We start from the raw sequence: 19,066 nt of genomic DNA on the forward strand, positions 1-19,066 counted from the left end.
TGTAATGGGATTGCTTGAAATTTTTCTTCAATTAGCTATAATGGGGTTGTTTCTTCTCCACAACTTTGTTTCCTCTTGATCTTCTTATTCGATTTGTAATCAAGAAGAGAGTAATGTTGACTAGAAATTTCTTAGTTTTTTTAATGAAAATGAGCAAGTGAATTAAGAAAAAAATGATTTTTGAGGTTTTCATGCCATGGACAAGTGATGATATTCCATTCAAATTACTTAACAATCCATCAATTGTCCTCAAATAGTCAAATTTATGAAATAAGGATGAAATGTGTTTGCATAAAACTATAGGAATGAAATTGGTTGAAATTATAAAATTACGGGAATGAAATGTGTTTCAATTGAAACTTTAGGATTGAAATTGTCCAAAACCCCCCAAACAATGAGGATGAAAAGTGCATTTTTTCCAAATTTAAAGGATCAAATTTGTTAGTGCTTAAATGATTTGGAACTTATGAATAAAAAACCAATAGATTCCAGAAATCAGCACCATAATTCTTTTGTGAATTCTTTAACCAATTGAGTAACATTGCTTGCATCGCCGTATAACCACATCAATATATCTGTACTTCAAGATAACATTAATCCCATCACTATTCATATTAATACCATTCCATATTCCTATGGAAAAATACCAAATTCATTTGACTAAAGTGTAACCATTAAAAAGAAAAACTTTTAAAAAATGGGGAAAAGAATAGCTCCTACACTAAGCAAGCCTCAATTTATAATATTAATATTGTTTTTCTATTATTTACTTTTTATCTTTCTGAGAGGAATTTTTTGGATAACAAAATGTAATAAATGGTGTTTCGTGATCAAATATGATAAAATCAACATGCACAAGAATGTAAATTCTAGCATGTGATGACGAGGTGAATTTAGCTACTCTACATGTTTTTCCTTATTGCTTATTTTTCAAAAATCCCTTAATCTTGTACTTCAAATTTTTGTTGACATGATAGAACCGAAGAGATGCATCATGCAAGTAGAATTTGATTTTTATTAATGCTATAGATTAACTTCAAACTAGTCCTTGTGTTCTCAATTTACTAAAGGGGAGTTTTGGACAAAATAGTAAAACAAAAGTTGTGATAGCCCCACCTCCCCCTATGGCGTACCCAAGGGGTCAGCGGACCGCCTACCCAACTCTTGTCTGAACTCATGTATAACTTATTAACAATCTTTTAACACAAGAGCCACAACTCCAATGACAATATAAAACAATCCTTAGACAAGCATGAGTATATAGATTATGCAAACTTCAAAATAACCTACTAGGTCTATTTACAACGGTCGAGTTCCCAACATACAAAACAACCTAAAAGTTGATACAACTGTGCTAAATAAAAGATTTCGACCTAACTCGGTCTCTCCTAGTCACTCGCCCAAGCGCTTGCCCCTGTAAGGAAAACAAAACTAAAAGGGGTGAACTTTCACCCCATGAGGTTCTAAGAAAACCATGCAAGCAATGATATCAAATTTAAGCCACAAAAATCATTTCATTACAACAAGGAGCAAGTATACTTCAATTATGATTTCATGTATTCAATTAAAAGGATACGGAGCTCTCATGAGCTTATTCCAGTAGATTGATCAAGATTCAAGATGCCGTTGATACTCCGTCCACATAGTCCAAGATACTATCAAGTATATCATCACTTCACGCCTTTCTCCATCCACCGTACAACCTCCTACCAGGCCCGCACGCCAAAATCAAGAAGGGGTAATACTCGAGTATACCAGTTTAATTTCAAGAGCTCAAGTGCACGTTCACATTCAAGTTCAAGTGACAAGACTCCTGGTTCATTAATCATCTCGACCAAGCCCTTGCCGGCTCGACTCGACCAACTAACCAATGAGGGTTGGGGCCCTAAGCATGCAAGAAAGTCGATGGGATGAACACCCAAGCGACTGACAAGTCAAGTACGAGCAAAGCAATTCATCTCATATCAATATCAAGCCACAAAGGAGCGAGTATGATAAAGTACATTCTCGTCCCAAAATTAACAATTCAATAGCAATAAAAGCAAGAATTTCAAGTAAGCGAACATGTCATTCAAGTAAGAGAATTGCACGTAAGCACTTTACATGCACTTAGAACACTCACCATGGCACAAGTTCAAGTGTTCGCCTCGTGTGCACTTCTAACCTCACTTCCACGTCCTAAAATTACATTTATAAAGTGTCATGAGATTCACTACGCCAAGTCACATTACTCAAAAGAAAATCACCCAAGTTATCTCCATTCCAAACACAAAACCAAGCTCAAAATGGTTCAACAATTCCAACTTAAAGTTGGAAATGGAAGCAAGAACTAGTTTAGAAAATAGAATTTTCTCCAGTTTTGTGCGACACTGTTTGAAAAATCATGTCGCAAGTTTCTTAAGTTCAAAATTTATAAACTTTATACCGTTGGAAAATAGACTCAAAGGACTACAATTTTCCAGAATACACATTTGTAAGTTTCTGTCCATAAATTACTCAAATTCCAGTCTCAAGTTGCTGCTTCATCAAATAGAAAAATAGAGTAGGTGTGAAAATTCAGTCAAATTTGGAAAATCATAGATATTCGTAGGAATTGAGAAAAATTCTAAAATTTTCACGGTAGAATGTAATTTGAATCTAGTTTCAAACGCAACAAGCAGAACTCAATTTGAATTTTTCTACACCAAGATACAACAGATTTCCCAAGGCTACTCAGAGTCTCCTGCAGAACAAAATTTTCAGCAACCCTTGACTCAACCTTCCCCCTTAAACTCATGATTTTGGTTCAAATCCAACTCACAATCAAAGTTTAATGTCCAACATAGTTTGTGGAGCAAGATTTCCCCCAAAATTTCTTGAAAATAAGGGCTAATAGCACTCAAAAGTTTCGGCCATCAAGAATTGTTCAAAACAAAATTTTCCACCAAAATTTGCAACAAAATCCAACCAAGATTCAAGCTTTCTAAGAAATATACACACAAGCCATAACATCAAGTTTTAAAACACCAAAATCTACCATAAACATTCATCATAAAAGCACAAGAATGAACCTCAAGTCATCTACCTAACTTGCCATGAAAATATAAGAAATTTCCTCAAGTCATCTACCTAAATCAAGGTTTCAAGTAGAGGTGGCAAATCAACCCACTTAACTAAATTTACCCATACCCGTCCATGAATAGATGGGTATGGGTATTTTAAATTTTTGTATATGGGTATAAATGGGTTACCCAATAATACCCATTTAATAAATGGGTATTATTGGGTAACCCATCAAACCCAATTAACCCATTTAAAATTCTCTTCCCCTAAATCTTTTCTTTTCCCCCACCCATTTTTTTTTTCAAATTTTTCATTTTGTCATGATGTTAATTACTTTTGTTTCATTATTATTATTATTTGTTGGTTTTATTTTATTATTTTATTTTCTCTTAGTTTGTTAACTTGCTCATTTTTCGGCATTACCAATTTATGATAAATTTGAGCCTCTTTTCTTATCTTTCTAAAATGAAATTTTAAATTTATATATGGAAAAAATGTTAGGGGTTAAAAATTTTGGATTAAATTTTTATATTAACTTTTATAGTACTTAGTTCAAATTTTTATATTCTTATTATTCAATTATTAAATAATATGTAATTTTGTGAAATAGAGTATAAATGAAAAAAATTTGGTAATTAGGCTTATTGAACATTATAAGTAAATATTTAAAACTAATGATGGGTACAAAGAGCGGTATAAATTGATAACTTAGTTTGCAAAAATGAATTTAAATGAATTTACAAAAAATTAAAATAAATGGGTTATAAATGGGTAATTGGATTACCCAATTCATTTTTTGACTTACCCATTTATACCCATATAATTAAATGGGTATAAATGGGTTGACTCACTTATACCCATTACCCATTTTACCCAACCCAAACCCGCCCAAGTCACCCATTTTGACACCTCTAGTTTCAAGGAAACCAATCAACAACCCATCAAAGATTTAATCTTTCTAGCTACAAATCTACTAGAAACTTGAAGGAAAAAGAGACTTTCAAGTTAATACCTCTCCTAGCAATTTTAATCAAGCAACAAGTCCAAATTTTCTCCAAGAGTTGCCCCCAACCAAGACTTTCTTCCAAGCTCAAGCAAGATTCCAAGAATCAACCAAAGTTGGGGAAGATTTGAAGCAAAAATGGAGGAAGAAAGTAGAGTTTTTCTTCTTTTTTTCCCCTAGCTCTGGGTCCTCTCTCTCTCCTTTCCTTTTGATTTTGGTTGTTTTATTTTATTTTTTTTAAGGCAAGAAAGGAAAGATTAAATGATAAGAAAGCTTGGTCAAAGATCCCACTTATTTCCTATGGTGACACTTCTCACATTCTGGAGTTCTTTAGCTCCAAGTGTCCCAACACTTATCACCTTCTAGAGGTTTCTAACTCCAAGTGTCCCAATTCTCTCTCTTATTGCACTAAAGTCTTCCTTTTTTTTTCCCCAAAAGTTCCTTTTTACACCCCACTACAAAGGAAATTTTCATTTTACCCCTCACAATAACTTTCACATGTAAAATTTAATAACAACATTTAAGGCAAAATCATCGTCAAATCAATAAATAACGAAATAGATGACTAAATAAATAAAGTAACATGCAGTTAAACTAGATAAATTAGCAAAATTTCTAGGTTCTCACAAAAGTACCAAAACAAACCCTGAGAGAGAGAGAGAGAGGTATTGCAAAAACAAGAAATTTTTGCACAGAGTTATTACGTAAAAAGCAAGGTGTTTTGTTGTTTTTCTCTAGACATAAAAGAAGATGGCTATAATATTTTATTCTCTACTGTTTCATGCTATTAGATTTTAAGCTTTACAATACTTTATGGACAAAGTTTTTTGTTGCACAAAGCAAGTTTCTTTCACGCTATAACTAGCAGTTTTAAGTCCCTTGGGACTGACTTGTTGGTGCGAAAGAGATTTCTAGTAGGTCTACCCAATACCCCAGTACCACATGATCCCAAAAATTTGTACAATCTTGAATGAAGATGATAAAAAAAAAAGGTTTCTCCAGTACAATTAAACAAAAGAGAGGAATTATTTGGATCATTTGCTTCAATTGTCACAAGCTAGATAACACTACCATATGTTATAGATTTGGGCAAATTGTATGAATGAAAGAAATGCAGGAGATCTATCCATTTGGCCCGTAAAAATGACTTTCTTATATTCTTTATTGAGTCTCTGATGTTTAAACATTAGTTTACAAACCAGTGAGGAAATATGCAAAATAAATTTATTAATATTACAAATCACAATTTCAAATTTAGTTAAAATTATAATTCTCAAATTGATATCAAAGTTCATACATCACCAATCTCAACCCCATGATACATTTAATCTATAACAGCTAGAACATGATTCTTTATTTCCATATTAATTGTCTCATATTACTTTCTCCAAATAATTCTACTTGCATTACTGTTCGGGTCATATTCCATAATAAAGTCGTTGCGTATAATTTTTGTGCATATATTGATAATCTACAACTTCTAGTGGTCTTTTACTTGAAACTTATAGCAAGAGTTCCTACTCACTCCCACCATAATTTTCCAACTTAGATCTATAGACATAGAATGACATTGTAGCAATCAAAAATGAAATAATTTTGACCATTGCAAGCAGAACGTATATTTGTCAAGATGTCCTACTTAGAATTATTTTGGTTAGACATCACTTTAAAGTTGTTCAGAACAGTTAAAATATCAAGAGAGACTTAAGACAGTTATAATCTAACAATGATATTGCCCATGTTGGATATAACAAGTCTTTTAAAACTTATTATACTATGATGAATTGTGTTATATAGGAGATCGGTTAAAGCAAGTAGAGTATGCAAAAATACAAATACTATAATCTCCCCCATTGCTAATATAACCGACTTCTCATTATCAACTAAATATAAGGCCAAAGGAGCTAGAGATAGTAGTTGAAAGACAACCATATGTAATTTTGAAAAACCGAATTCAAACATGGACTCCATAAAAAAAGAGGTTTGGTTTGTACCTAACTCATAGGAATTGAGATCAAAATTTTTCAAAGGTTTTACCAAATTTCTAGACATAACTAAGATACGATGAAAGCAAGAGGAAAAAAAAAACAAAGAAGTATGTGAAATTGCTAAACTAGATAAGATAAACAAGAAACCTTATTTATAGCAAACAATATATAACGGAAACTATTGTTCTGCACATAGTCAAACATCAGCTCCCTGTTGCATTTCTTCATTTTTCATTTATCGAAATTGAAATTTCGAACCTACATAATATAAAGAATCATGCCTTTGAACTCGCTTAAGTCCTTTGAGTTCTGATCCCTTGTGAAATCCATTCTTTCTGGATATGAGAGAAAAAAAAAAAAGAGATCCTCCACAACGTAAAAAAAGATGCAGCTATTTCTCCTACCTTGGCTGATGTCTACCTATTGCTACAACATATTTGATTGTTTTAAACTTATTTCTGAAAGAAGAAAAAAAAGATACATTGGCTTGATTCTTGAGTGGATGCCTTGGATTCTTGTCGATACATATAGACTTGTCGCCATATCCAAGAAGAATAAAAGAGGATTCTCTGCCAAAACCAATAAAAACAATCCCTCTGCAATGTTATAATAAACATACTAATAAATATTTAGTCTCAAGTCCATCTGTTGGACTCTGACTAATTTTTACATGCACGCCTTTGATTTCTATCGATTTTAACAGGCTTGTGGTGACTTCCCGAGGGAAGATCAAAGATGCTCTCCTATAGCCAATGAAACACATTTACAAATCAATACAAATATCCTTCAGAACCAATGAAAAAGATCCCAAGATCCAATATATATGTCCCTAGAACCAAAAGATTCCTTTGTTATGTTGTAATTATTTACTTATTTATTTTTGGTCAAGATTTGCTACGTAGTAATAAAATATACTAATTGAACCTTAGTCTCGGATGAAATTGATGAAATTGGCTCTTGATGAAATTGGCTAAATGTTTTAGGTATAGAGAATGGTTTAGACTTAAATGATGCCATTTTTCCAAAAAATAGAAACCCCGCTCATTTTTTTCCAAAGCCAGTTTGACTTTTTGAGTTAATTGATTAAAGTAACTCCACAGGAAACCACAAAAGCCGGCAACTCTTGTGGTTCCTGAGGACCCTAATAAACTACCCAAACCCCCCCCTCACTTTCGATGTGGGATACACTTCTGCACTCAAGCAAACCTAGCAGGGAGCCCTGCTACTAAGACCTAAAAATAGAAACCCCGCTCATGCCTCTTTAATTTTTTGACCTTCACACCCTTATTTTCTTACACTCGAAAACCGCGCTTTGCTTGTAATCAGTTGCCACAGATACATGCTTTTATTTCCCCTTTCTCCTTTTTTTTTTCCGGAAACAATAGGAATTTTTATTTCTACTAATAGAGAAATACAATATATGAGCAAGGGCTCAAATTGTCCTTTACAAAAGTGTACTAAGACACTGAGGATCAAATAACTCCTCATCAAAGAGTATATGCATTGCTTTCTTACTCAGTTTATGACTGAGTGTATTAGTACTATCATTACTAGACTGACTATCAAATGAGCATGTCCTAAACATTGAGCTAAGATCGGCTATGCATTCTAGGTGGGCTGCTATACGAATGTTACTTGGGACTTGGCGGTGCATGAGCTTTAAAATCTGATTGCATGGTATCTGAAGCTTTATGTCCAGCCATCCCCGTTCCTTTAGCTTGCAAAGTGCCAATTGTATAGCCACCAAATTGTCCAAAACAACTGATCCAGTGCTTCTTTCTTTTAGCATCCACGCTGCACATATCTGGTTCATGACATTTGACGCTGTCATGTCAATTCCCATATTCTGTCCTTCAATGTGTTGTCCCCTTTCTCCTATCTCCTCTTTTTTTTTTCTTATCAGTTTTACAAAATGAAATGGCCTAATTTTTTTGGCTTCTTTTCTATTTTGTATCACTCAAATTATATTGAAATCTGAAATATGAAAATTGCATTTATTATATTATACAAAGATTATTTGAAATAATTTTTGACTAATATGCTAGTTACTTTGACTTGATACAAGTAACATATAAGTAACACAATCGGATATGTAATATCTCAATAGACTTGAATTATTCATACTAATTAGAGGCCAATTTATTTGATGATGATGAGTTATAAGTTGCATCTCATGCACCGTTTTATCATGTATGGAGGATTTCACACAAATCTATCAAGTATTTATCAGTTACAGTTAGACGAGATCAACAATATATAAAAGTTTATTTGGATAATGAAAACTGTCTGCTAAACCGATCAATGTGACTATCAAACTTTATAACAATATCAAATGTGATTATCTATGTTTTGTGTTTAATTTCACTATTCATTGTTTACATCTTCAAGTTATATATTGTGATTACTAGTTCTGTTATTGAGAGAATGAAAAAACCCCTAAAATATTTGACCAATGCTATTGATATTTTGCCATATTAAGAAAATTTAATAATGCATATTGCTTCTTGCTAAGGCATAAATTTGTAAAATCAAGTTATGTTCTTGTTTTCCTTCATGTATTAGGGCTCTAATTGAACCGCTCGTGAACAATTCGGTTAAAAATTTAACTCAGACTCGGGTTGACTGAGTTTGAGTAGTTCAATAGTCCTAGCAAGTTGAATTCAAGTATCCAGTAGCATGGCTCGAAGGTTCATCGAGATTTTTAATTTTAAATCCTTAATATATTATTATTATGAAATTACCCCTGTGCCCACAAGAGTGGTTGAATTTATATAATGTTTTAGGTCATATGAAATTTTTTGAAGGGCGATAATGTTTTTTCACTCAAAATTTATCATGAAAAATGAAATTTTCAAATCTTCTTGGACTCGAGTTCGATAAGGTTCTCATTGACTGGAGCCCCATGTGAGTCGATCTCGAGATCTGTGAGCAATACATCGAGCTTGAGCTTGAGCTCCAGCAATACTACTTACTCAAGCTCGAGTATCCTTCCTGCATGTTGAATTAAGTTTAAGTATGGCGATACTCGAATTCAACTTGACTCGATTATCTCCCTATCATATATCATGATTATTATTCTTTATCTATTCATCATGTGACACTAGTCTAATGTTTTTGGGTACATAAAATAGGCAATTTGGTGATATTGCACTCAGGAAAGACCACTAACTATCTAGGTAAACCCCAAAAAAAAAAAATAGTTGTATACTTTCATCTGTATACTATCATAGATCAAAAAATAAAAAACTATCTTAGACAAAATAGGATCAATGAGAAAAGGAATACGGTTCAGGTCCAAATGAAGGCCCCTGCTAAAGAAGTTCACACTTCCTGACGTGTGGTTTAGGAAATGAACCTTGAAAATGTTGGATTTGGCTGAATTAAAGCTTTAATGGATTCATTTCAAATCAATTGCATGTTAACCAAAATGAGAGGTGGGAAGGGGGGAAAGAAAAGCAATACTCTTTTTCGTTTTGTTAAAAGCAAAGGACTATCTTCTTGAAGTAATTTATATTTCATGGAGCCCATAGTTAGCAACAAGGCACACAAATGTACTCAAGCATGATTGATCATTATTTAATATGAATAAAATCACCCAACTAATTAAGGAAAATTTCATATGCCTCCCCTAAGGTTTGTTTTAATATCACTTGGTTTTCTAAACTTTTAGAAATATCATTTGCTTCCCTGTCAGTGAGATGAGACCACTAATCACTAAAAAGATTAAAAGTTGACAAAATTGCCCTCACTATTATCGCAATTCTTTAGGCAAAAATATGAAAGAGAAAAATCAAAATCACTAAAATAAAAATGGCTATTTTGAATTTTATATGCACTTAAACCATCCCACTTATTTAACTTACCTACGCCAACTATGTATTAAATTCTCCTTGCTATTCTAATCATTATTTGATAAAATCTAGAAGAAAAAAACCACAGTTGATAGAAATAATGACTATTCAAATAATTATTTTTGCACTTAAAGAGGCCTCTCCCTCTAAATCTTTTAGTCCTCTTGCAACAACTTTATCTTAAATCACCCTTACTTGTCTAACATTTATTTAGACCAAAAAAAGGAAGAGAAAATACCAAAATCCATGAAAAGAATGGCTATCCTAATAACTAGTTTTGCACTTAAATATCTCTTTTCCTCATTTTAATTTCCCAAAGTGAACCTTATGTTAAAATACCCTTGTTATTCTAATAATTATTTATGCAAAAAATTTAGAAGATTGTAAATCTAAATCCAAAAGGTGACTACTCTAACAACTAGTTTTCTATTTAAACATTTCTCTTCTCTATTTTTTGAGCCTCCTAGGCCAATTTATATTAGATTTTATTCATTATTCTTGTGACAGCCTCACCTCCCCCTAAGGCGAACCAAAGGATTCGGCGGACCGCCTGCCCAACCAGCGTAAACCCTACCAACCGCTCAAAGGAACTTCGAGAAGATAACATTCACTGTCCGAAACCAAACCAAGCACAACAACTTTAGATAACCCTAGAAAAGAACATTTCCAAACCCAATCAACTTAGGAACATGGTTAAACACTTTTATATACACATGGTTGCAAATTTACAATTCAAAAGGGAATTGTTTGGTTAAAATACATTTAAGGTTTTCCAACCATCGAGGAGCTATACAAAAGAATACTAAAACTAGCTCAACTCATGCTTCAAAACATCATAGTCTTCAAAAGGTGATTTCCTGTAAGGAAAACAAGGATAACGAAACGGGGTGAGCTAAAAGCTCAATGAGGTACCAACAGTATAAACAGTAGAATCAGTAGAATTCATGAGAAAGCACTTTGGAGGCACATATTCACATCAAATACGAGAAATGAATGAACATCACAATGTAAAGGATACAGGTGGCTCTCAGGAGCCAAATCCCCGTTGCTATACTTGATCCAGCCTCGTTGACCCTCCGTCAACGTTCAATAAAGAAACCAGTCCAGTAGAACACCACTTTAACGCCAAAACCCCGTTCACCAAACATACCCCTTACCGGGCCCGAACGCCAAACAGGAACAGGAATGGTAATACTCGAGTATACCGGAATCAAGAGTCTCAATACCCAAAGATTCCCCAGGAACAGGTACCCATGGATCGTCAATTATCTCGACCAAGCCCTTACTGGCTCGATTTAATTAACTCCCCATGAGGTTGAGTTCAAGTTTAACAGGACGATCAAGTTTAATAGGACGATCGTTGGACACACTTCCAAACGATCTCATAACAAGTGCAAGTACATAACAAGTACAAGTAATAGATTCCAGTTTGTTCAGTACAGGCAAGAGAACGAGTGTGATAAAGTACACTCTCGTCTCATACAAGATAAACAGTCAGGAAAGATATTCAAATAGCAAGTTGCAAGTACAGAAAACCAGTTTAGCAATAACTCAAGGGAGTGGTGCACTCACCAGTTCAAATAAGGATAACTTCAAAAGTTTCCTTCCCAAGTGTGGCTTTAATCGTCCGCACCTCCTAGAACAATCAAGGCAAACACTTAAGACTCTACTCCAAGACCTAGTATGGAATTCGCAAGTGAGACTCGGTTACGAGCCATATGCCTAGTCAAAAGAACCATTAATGCAAAGCAAAGAGGTGACCTCGGAGTGAAAAGGTAACAATTAGCCTTAAAAGTATGAATAACCTCAAAGCCCTACCTACAATGACTGACCAATTCCAAATTTGAAGTAGATAATGAAAGCAAGATCAATACTAGGAAAACAGGATTTTTCAGTTTCGCGCAACCCTATATGAAAAATCATATCTCAAGTTTTGTAAGTCCAAAATTAGTAAAAGTTATACCGTTGGAAAATACATTCAAAGGGCTATAACTTTCCAGAAAACATCCTCATAAGATTCAGAACGCAAGTCAGTCAAATTCAAGCTTCAAATTGCTGCTTTATCCAGTGAAAGACAGAACAGGTACAATATTTCAGTCAACTTTGAAAAATCACCATAAATGGTACAGACATAAAAAGGGTCTAAAATTTGTACATTTTATAGCCCTATGAATCTAGTTTAAAACTCGATAAACGGAACTCAATTACGACATTCCTACATCAAGATATAGCAAATTTCCCAAGACTGTGCAGAAGCTCCGCGAAAATTTTGACAGCATTTCCCTTGTCTTTCTTTACTTTCCAACCAAACCTCAACACCCACAAATCACAAGCTATCAAACACCTTTAATTAGAGCCACCATAAGGCTCGAATACGAGTCATAAACCAAATCCACATATCACTAGAGTAAAATCATATGGAACGTATAAGTGAAAAATCAAACTAGGACATATGCGGAAACGAAGTTTGGGTTGGAAAACAAAAGGCAGATTTGCTGTTGCTTAGCGGAATTAACACAACTGAAGCTATATCATCGGATTGAGGTGTAAATTACACCTTCTTCGAAGCTAAGAGAAAGGGCTACAATGTTGAAGAAGGCTACTCAGTCCAGTTTGCAATGTATCTAAGTCAAATTTACCAAAACAACCCCAGATTTTCCAATTCGAAGTTTACTGTGGCAGTCCGGATTCATTCAGTCATATCTCAGCATATACAACTCCAATTCAAGTGATTCGAAGGCCATTTGAAATCTAAGATACAAGGCTATAAGTCTTAAGAAGACACCGACAACCAAATCAGTAGTATTCCTGGTCAAACTAACCAATTACAGAAGCGGATTAGCAGGTTCGGACATAAACAGGGAAGCAGGGGTATTTCGGTCTTTTCACAGGATACGTTGCTCCGATTGAGGTGAAATTTTGTAGGAAACTATAAAACATTATTATCTACAACTTTCATGTTTTGAGATAAGGCTAATTCAGTCTCTAACTAGGGGAAATAGTACCGGGCAGAAGGGAGAAAATGGAAACCCTAATCTGGAAATTTTTTGCTTCAAGTGCTAATCTTCCCCAAAACAACATCTAAAACAACTAAAAACCACTAATAAGCAATTAATTAAAGTAAAGAGGATGTTCTTGGCAAAATACCTTAAAACCCCAAGAAAGTTGGTAGCTTAGTGCTTCCCTTTCCTAAATAACTCCACCAAACCTTCTTAATCCTTTCTAGCAAGAAGTTTTATGGAGTAATTTAAGATGCTAATGGTTGGAACTCAAGATTGGGCAAGAAATTGAAGATGCAAGATGAAAGGTTTTGCTTCATGTTTCCTCTTCAAGGTTCGGCCAAAGCAAGCAATAAAATGGAGAAATTTTGGTCAATTTTGATTTATTGGTAAAGTTGGTCCAAAGGTCAAAGTCCAACCAAATAACAAAGTGACACTTGTCACTCTCATTAATGCTACTCTATCCTTTTGTCTCTCCAACTCTCATCCATTTGGGTAACCCCTAATCATCTTTTAACACCTAGTAAATTAATCCCTGAATACTAAACCTAATCGACCGAATTTTATTGAGCTTACCGCACTAGTGGGTCCCACATCCGGTATATACTCTTAAAAGCTCATGAATTAACTTATACTAGAAAAATACTTTTAAAACCCTATTTACTCATAAAACGAGTTAGAAAATTTTCTAATAAAGAAATTACAGAAAAACGTGCGATTAAATAAAATAAAACCTTAGAAATTACGAAAATTTATGGGTTCTCACAATTCTAATAATCATATAGGCAAAAATAATCTAGGGAAAACCAAAAAAAGAAAACAATCACAATCCTAACAATTATTGTTGCACTTAACACTTGCCCTCTCTCCTCTTCAAAAAAAAAAACCTTTTTATGTCCTCCTATGCAAATCTTATATTAAGATCAATTTGGTAGAAAATTCAAGATAAAACAATACAAATGGGTAGAGTTGGAAAGAAAATGTATCTCTCTCCTTTTTATGATCATTTTAGGAATATTTTTATGATATAGGGAAGGACATTATCACAAAAGATATGATTTGAGGGGAAGTGAATATTTTTTAAAACTTCAAAAGTGCTAAATGATACTAGAATGAACCTCAGGGGAGATTTCCAAAAAATATCCCTACTAATTAACGGGGATCTCAATTTACCAAACCATGACATTGTTTATTCATTTATTTATTTGTAAGACTATTTTCATTTATCTACAAAAAAACAGGGACTTAAACTTGTGCACCTTCTCCTCTAAGTGTAATGAAGATGGAGAAGGCATGCTTTAGAACTCTTGGTATCAAAGAGCATAAAAGGTTTTCCTCGTAAAATCATTTATGGTCTTATCCTTTTGTCTTTTTTTTTTGGGCATAATAAATTTTATTCTACACCTACTATTACTCTACACTAAGAGGAAGAGGTGAACCCAAGGGAGTCAATGAAAAATTCGGAGGAGGTTGAACCGCCACCGGAATTACGAGGTAAAAAGCAAGGGTTCCTTTTTTTCTTCCCCATTGGACACAGTAGAAGATGGCCACAATGTCAACTTCAAATGCAATAATCTAGGATTTGTTTTCTTTTTCAGATGGATGAGGGACCAAGGATTTATTTATTTTTTTTGTTTATCTTATGCAAGTTTCTTTCATGCCATGAATAACAAATTGATAGAACTAAGGGACCAAGGATCAAATAGGATATATCATTGAAATGAATGCAAATTCGATCAGAGTAACTGTTGTCATATTTTCATTTGAACCCTAATTTTTTCTACACTCTTTCAAATGAGTCCCTCAAGTTCTTCAATGAGGGTACACAAGTAGAAAGCTAAAAATGAAATGGAAAAATTAATATTCCAAGTACATACATACATACATACATACATACACACACACACAAAAAAAATAGATGGCTTCTAATTTTTTGGAGGTCAATGATTTTGTTTCAGCTAAATTATCCGATGAGTTATGATTAAACACATTGCTTGAATACATAATGGTCTTTTGTTACTCCATTAAATCTGGGTTCTATTGTAATTGACACTTGCATATACGTACCTCTTTTATAGATTTTGCCCAAAGAAATTAAATTAAAGTTTCCAACAAACTCCTACTTAGCTATTCTACAGCTTGCTTTTGTTTTTTGCTGTCTACATTGAAATATCAATAAGAACTATGAGAACCTTTTGCATTTGTATGGTGTAAGAGTGTAATTTATCTCAAAGCACGTCCAGGACCCAAAATGTAATGAATTTACAGGCACTTCTGTATATATATTTACAGAAATTAAAACTACAACAAAATTTGACCAATATTAAATTTTTTAACGTCTAAGGAATTGTTATGGTCCATTGCAAATTAAGGAATTATGAATTTATGTTTAGTTCTCAAGATTGACATTTTTTAACTTTCGGCCACTGCATGAAGATTTTGAAATAGAACTCAAATGAGATAAAAAGGAAAACCCCATCACTTTGATCCAGTGATCATCGATGTTAAAAAATGAAAAAAGAAAAAAAAGTTCACCTTGATCAGTTTCATTTGATAGAGGATATAGCCTTGAATTTGTCGTTTGGGGCTCAATTGGAGCTTTTGTCAAATGCATTTTGAAATTTATACCATGTGGAACCAGCCACAAAAAGAAAAAGGCAAGGAAAACTCATATTTCCTTAAGACATGATTCAAAATACGCGCGCATGTACACACACGCACATATATATATATATATATATATATATGTATGTATGTATGCATGCATGCATGTATACATGCACGGGTACACAAATCTAAGAAAATGGATTTTTCTTCATTATCAAAGAAGCCATCCTTGTGATCAAATATGATCAATTTACAAAACTAAGTTCCAACGTCAATACTTCATTAATATACAAATAATCAGGGAGTAAAATCATGCATGCATGCATGCATGTATGTATGTATGTAAGCGTGCATGTGTACATGTGTACATGTCTATATGTATATATGTATGTATGTATGCACGCACGCACAGGGACAGAAATCCAAGAAAATGGATTTTTCTTCATTATCAAAGAAGCCACAAATCCTTGTGATCAAATATGATCAATTTACAAAACTAAGTTCCAACGTCAATACTTCATTAATTTACAAATAATCGGGGAGTAAAATCATGCATTTTCTCTCTTAGCATCATGGAGATGGCATGGTTTAAAACTCCTCCTATCAATATCATAACAGAATTTCTATGTAAAATAATTACACTTTAACTACTGCAGATTTCTCATCCTGAAGGGAAATTACAGATTCAAAGGCACCAACCAAAGCCTTAACCTTACTCTTCCTAGTCTTGGCCAGCTTTCTTGCTGTCTCTTTAATCACACTGTTGTATGAACCCTTGATAGGTCTTTTTTCTTCTCGATTTTGGTGCCTGAGAACAACTTCATTCAATTCATTTCTGGTTTTCCTTGATTCGACTCCAATGTCTGTTTTCCTGTAGCTCTTCTTCCTCTTGGTCTCAGCATATTTACTCTGACTTTCAGAAATTGCAATATTCCCTTGCCTGAATTTGAGTCTCCTTGGACTCTTTATCCCAGATGGGATTTCAATGTTACTCTTTCCTTTCCTAAATTTTTGCTTCCGGGGCGAGCAGTTTCCATCTTCTGAATGATCTTTTCCAGCATGTTTTTTCTTCTTCGCAAATTTAGTAGCAGACGATGATGATAGTAATGACATCAATGTGGATGAAGATGATGCCTTGCTATCTGAGCACAATGATAATGAAGACGGAGAGTGATGAATAGTATCAATATGTCCTTGAATAAGGCTAACATCTTCAATTTTTGATGCCTGCTTTTCAGTTAATCCATCGCTTCTCTCAGGGGATAGGCCTTCACAGCTTTTGGTGTTCAGTTCAGTGATGTATAATATCTTCTCTGGAATATTTTCAGCACTTGGTTGCTCTGTGTCAGCATTTTCTAGGACCACCTTACTGTTAAGATGGGATATCTCCTTTGATATGCTCTGTGCATTGGGTTTACGAGCTCTGGATTGAGATGCAGATAATGTACCTGTATTCTCGTTTCTTTTAGTACGAGATATCTCCTTTGGCTTTGTTATCTTTTCTCGATCAATTTTGTGAGATCGGGAACAAGTCGTTGGCAACATATATGTTTTCTTGGTTCCTTTGGAAGTCCCAATGCCATTGGTTGAATCATTTCCTTCAGTCAATCCACTGTTGGATGTTCCCTTTGGTATGTTGACTTCACTGTTTCTTCTTAATTGGTGGGCTGTTTCAATTGAAGACTCCTTTGTTCTGAAAGGTTTCTGCTTCAGTTCCTCAGGATTATTTGAAGTCACTGTCCTTTTTGTTCTTGATGATTGAATTGAGTTCCCCAAATTTGATGCTGGCCTAGAAACTTTGAATGAACTTTTCTGTTTCTCCAAATTTTCACCTTTAGCCGGTTCTAGGCCTATCTTTTTCTGTGAAGTTTCACATCGTGGCGATGTCTTGGATATCTTCACCATTGGAGTCCATTCTATTGTCTTAAATTCAGGTTTAAAACCAAACTTGCAGTAGTCATGGCAAGAGCCTAATGAAGCTCTAAGATAATTAGGCAACACTTTTACTTCATTAGTCTTATCAGCTATCTTTCCAGTTGAGTTCCTTCTAAACTCATCAGCTTCACATGTTGTTTTGTTCCAGATCACTGGGATAGCAATTGCTACCTCAGCCATTAAAAGTTGGCAAAATTATATCTAGAGTTCACTAATCCTGCATAAAAGCGAATCATGCATGTTGAGACAGGAAAATACTGTTAACAGAAAACACGAAGGAGAAGAGGAAACCATTCATGTATGAAAAGGAGATTCTGACTGTACTGAGGGAAAGCAGTACCCTTTACAATGTTAACAACTTGAAGAAGTAAATACTAGCTAAACTGTCAAAATTGATACATGCTTTCAACGCATGATATACTATTGTTAGTCCATGTTCTTAAGGTTGAAAGTTAAGAAGTTATCAATGTTTATTTTGATTATTTATCAGTACTTAGCTAAGATCCATAACTGACAATTTTGATTCAACCTGTTGTTTGTTTCCACATACATATATTGAAGATCAAATCACGAGGAAGTACCTCAATTTTCTTTTCCCCTATCTTAGTACATAACCGAATTGTCAGTTGATCATCAGTACATTGATCAGACTTTAGTTTCTGAATTTAAGGTTTCCTAAGAGTCTCAAGACATCCTACAACATGATAGGTTTCGCAGGATTATATGATTATCAAATTAGTTTGTCTAACGGGTGATCATAGGGTACATGTTAATACATATTTCAGGTGTTATATCTTTTTAAAGGGATAATTTTAGAAACTTCCCCTCAGGTTTCTGACAATTTCACTAGCCTCCCCTAAAGTTTGCCAAAATTATAAAAACTTCCCATGAGATTAAGGTTTGATAACAAAATTAGTCCAATTAGAAAAAGTAATATTAAAAAAGTACATTAAGGAGAGTGATGAAACTTTGATTTCATAATATCATTTATAAGTTGTATTAGTAAAAGAATAAAAATAATTAAAATTTAGAAACAATTAATACACATACTTCACTACTCAAATAGTTCATATTTAATAAATTAGACAACACAAATAAGCAATAAAACAACACTAATGATCACAAGATGCAGCAAAATAGATTAGTCATCTCTTTTAACATGATGTTTGCTATGATTCTTGTGATTTTGAATAGAAAAAATTCCAAAATTTGCCTTTCTTTTACCACCCTCCATTAGATATATCAATTGATGTTATTTTGTAAATACAAGTCGTCGTTCATCATTAAAGAAATTTTCAACAGTTATTTTCGTTAATTAATTACTAATAGTTAATTAGTGCTCTAATTATTTAATTGTTAAATATGAGTAAAGGAGAATGGAGGAAAAAAAAAGGCAAAATTCAAAAATTTTGTTGTTCAAAATTACATGAATCATAGCAAACGTCATGTCAAAAGAGATTACTAGACTATTTTGTTGAATCTTGTGATAATTAGTATAGTTTTGTTGCTTCTTTGTATTATCTAATTTATTAAATGTGAACTTTTTGAATGACGAAATGTGTGTATTAATTATTTCTAATTTTTAATTATTTTTATTCTTTTACTAATACAACTTACATACATGCATAAGGGGTATTTATG

Source organism: Coffea arabica, chromosome 4e (genome assembly GCF_036785885.1).
Source record: "Coffea arabica cultivar ET-39 chromosome 4e, Coffea Arabica ET-39 HiFi, whole genome shotgun sequence".
NCBI lineage: Eukaryota > Viridiplantae > Streptophyta > Magnoliopsida > Gentianales > Rubiaceae > Coffea > Coffea arabica.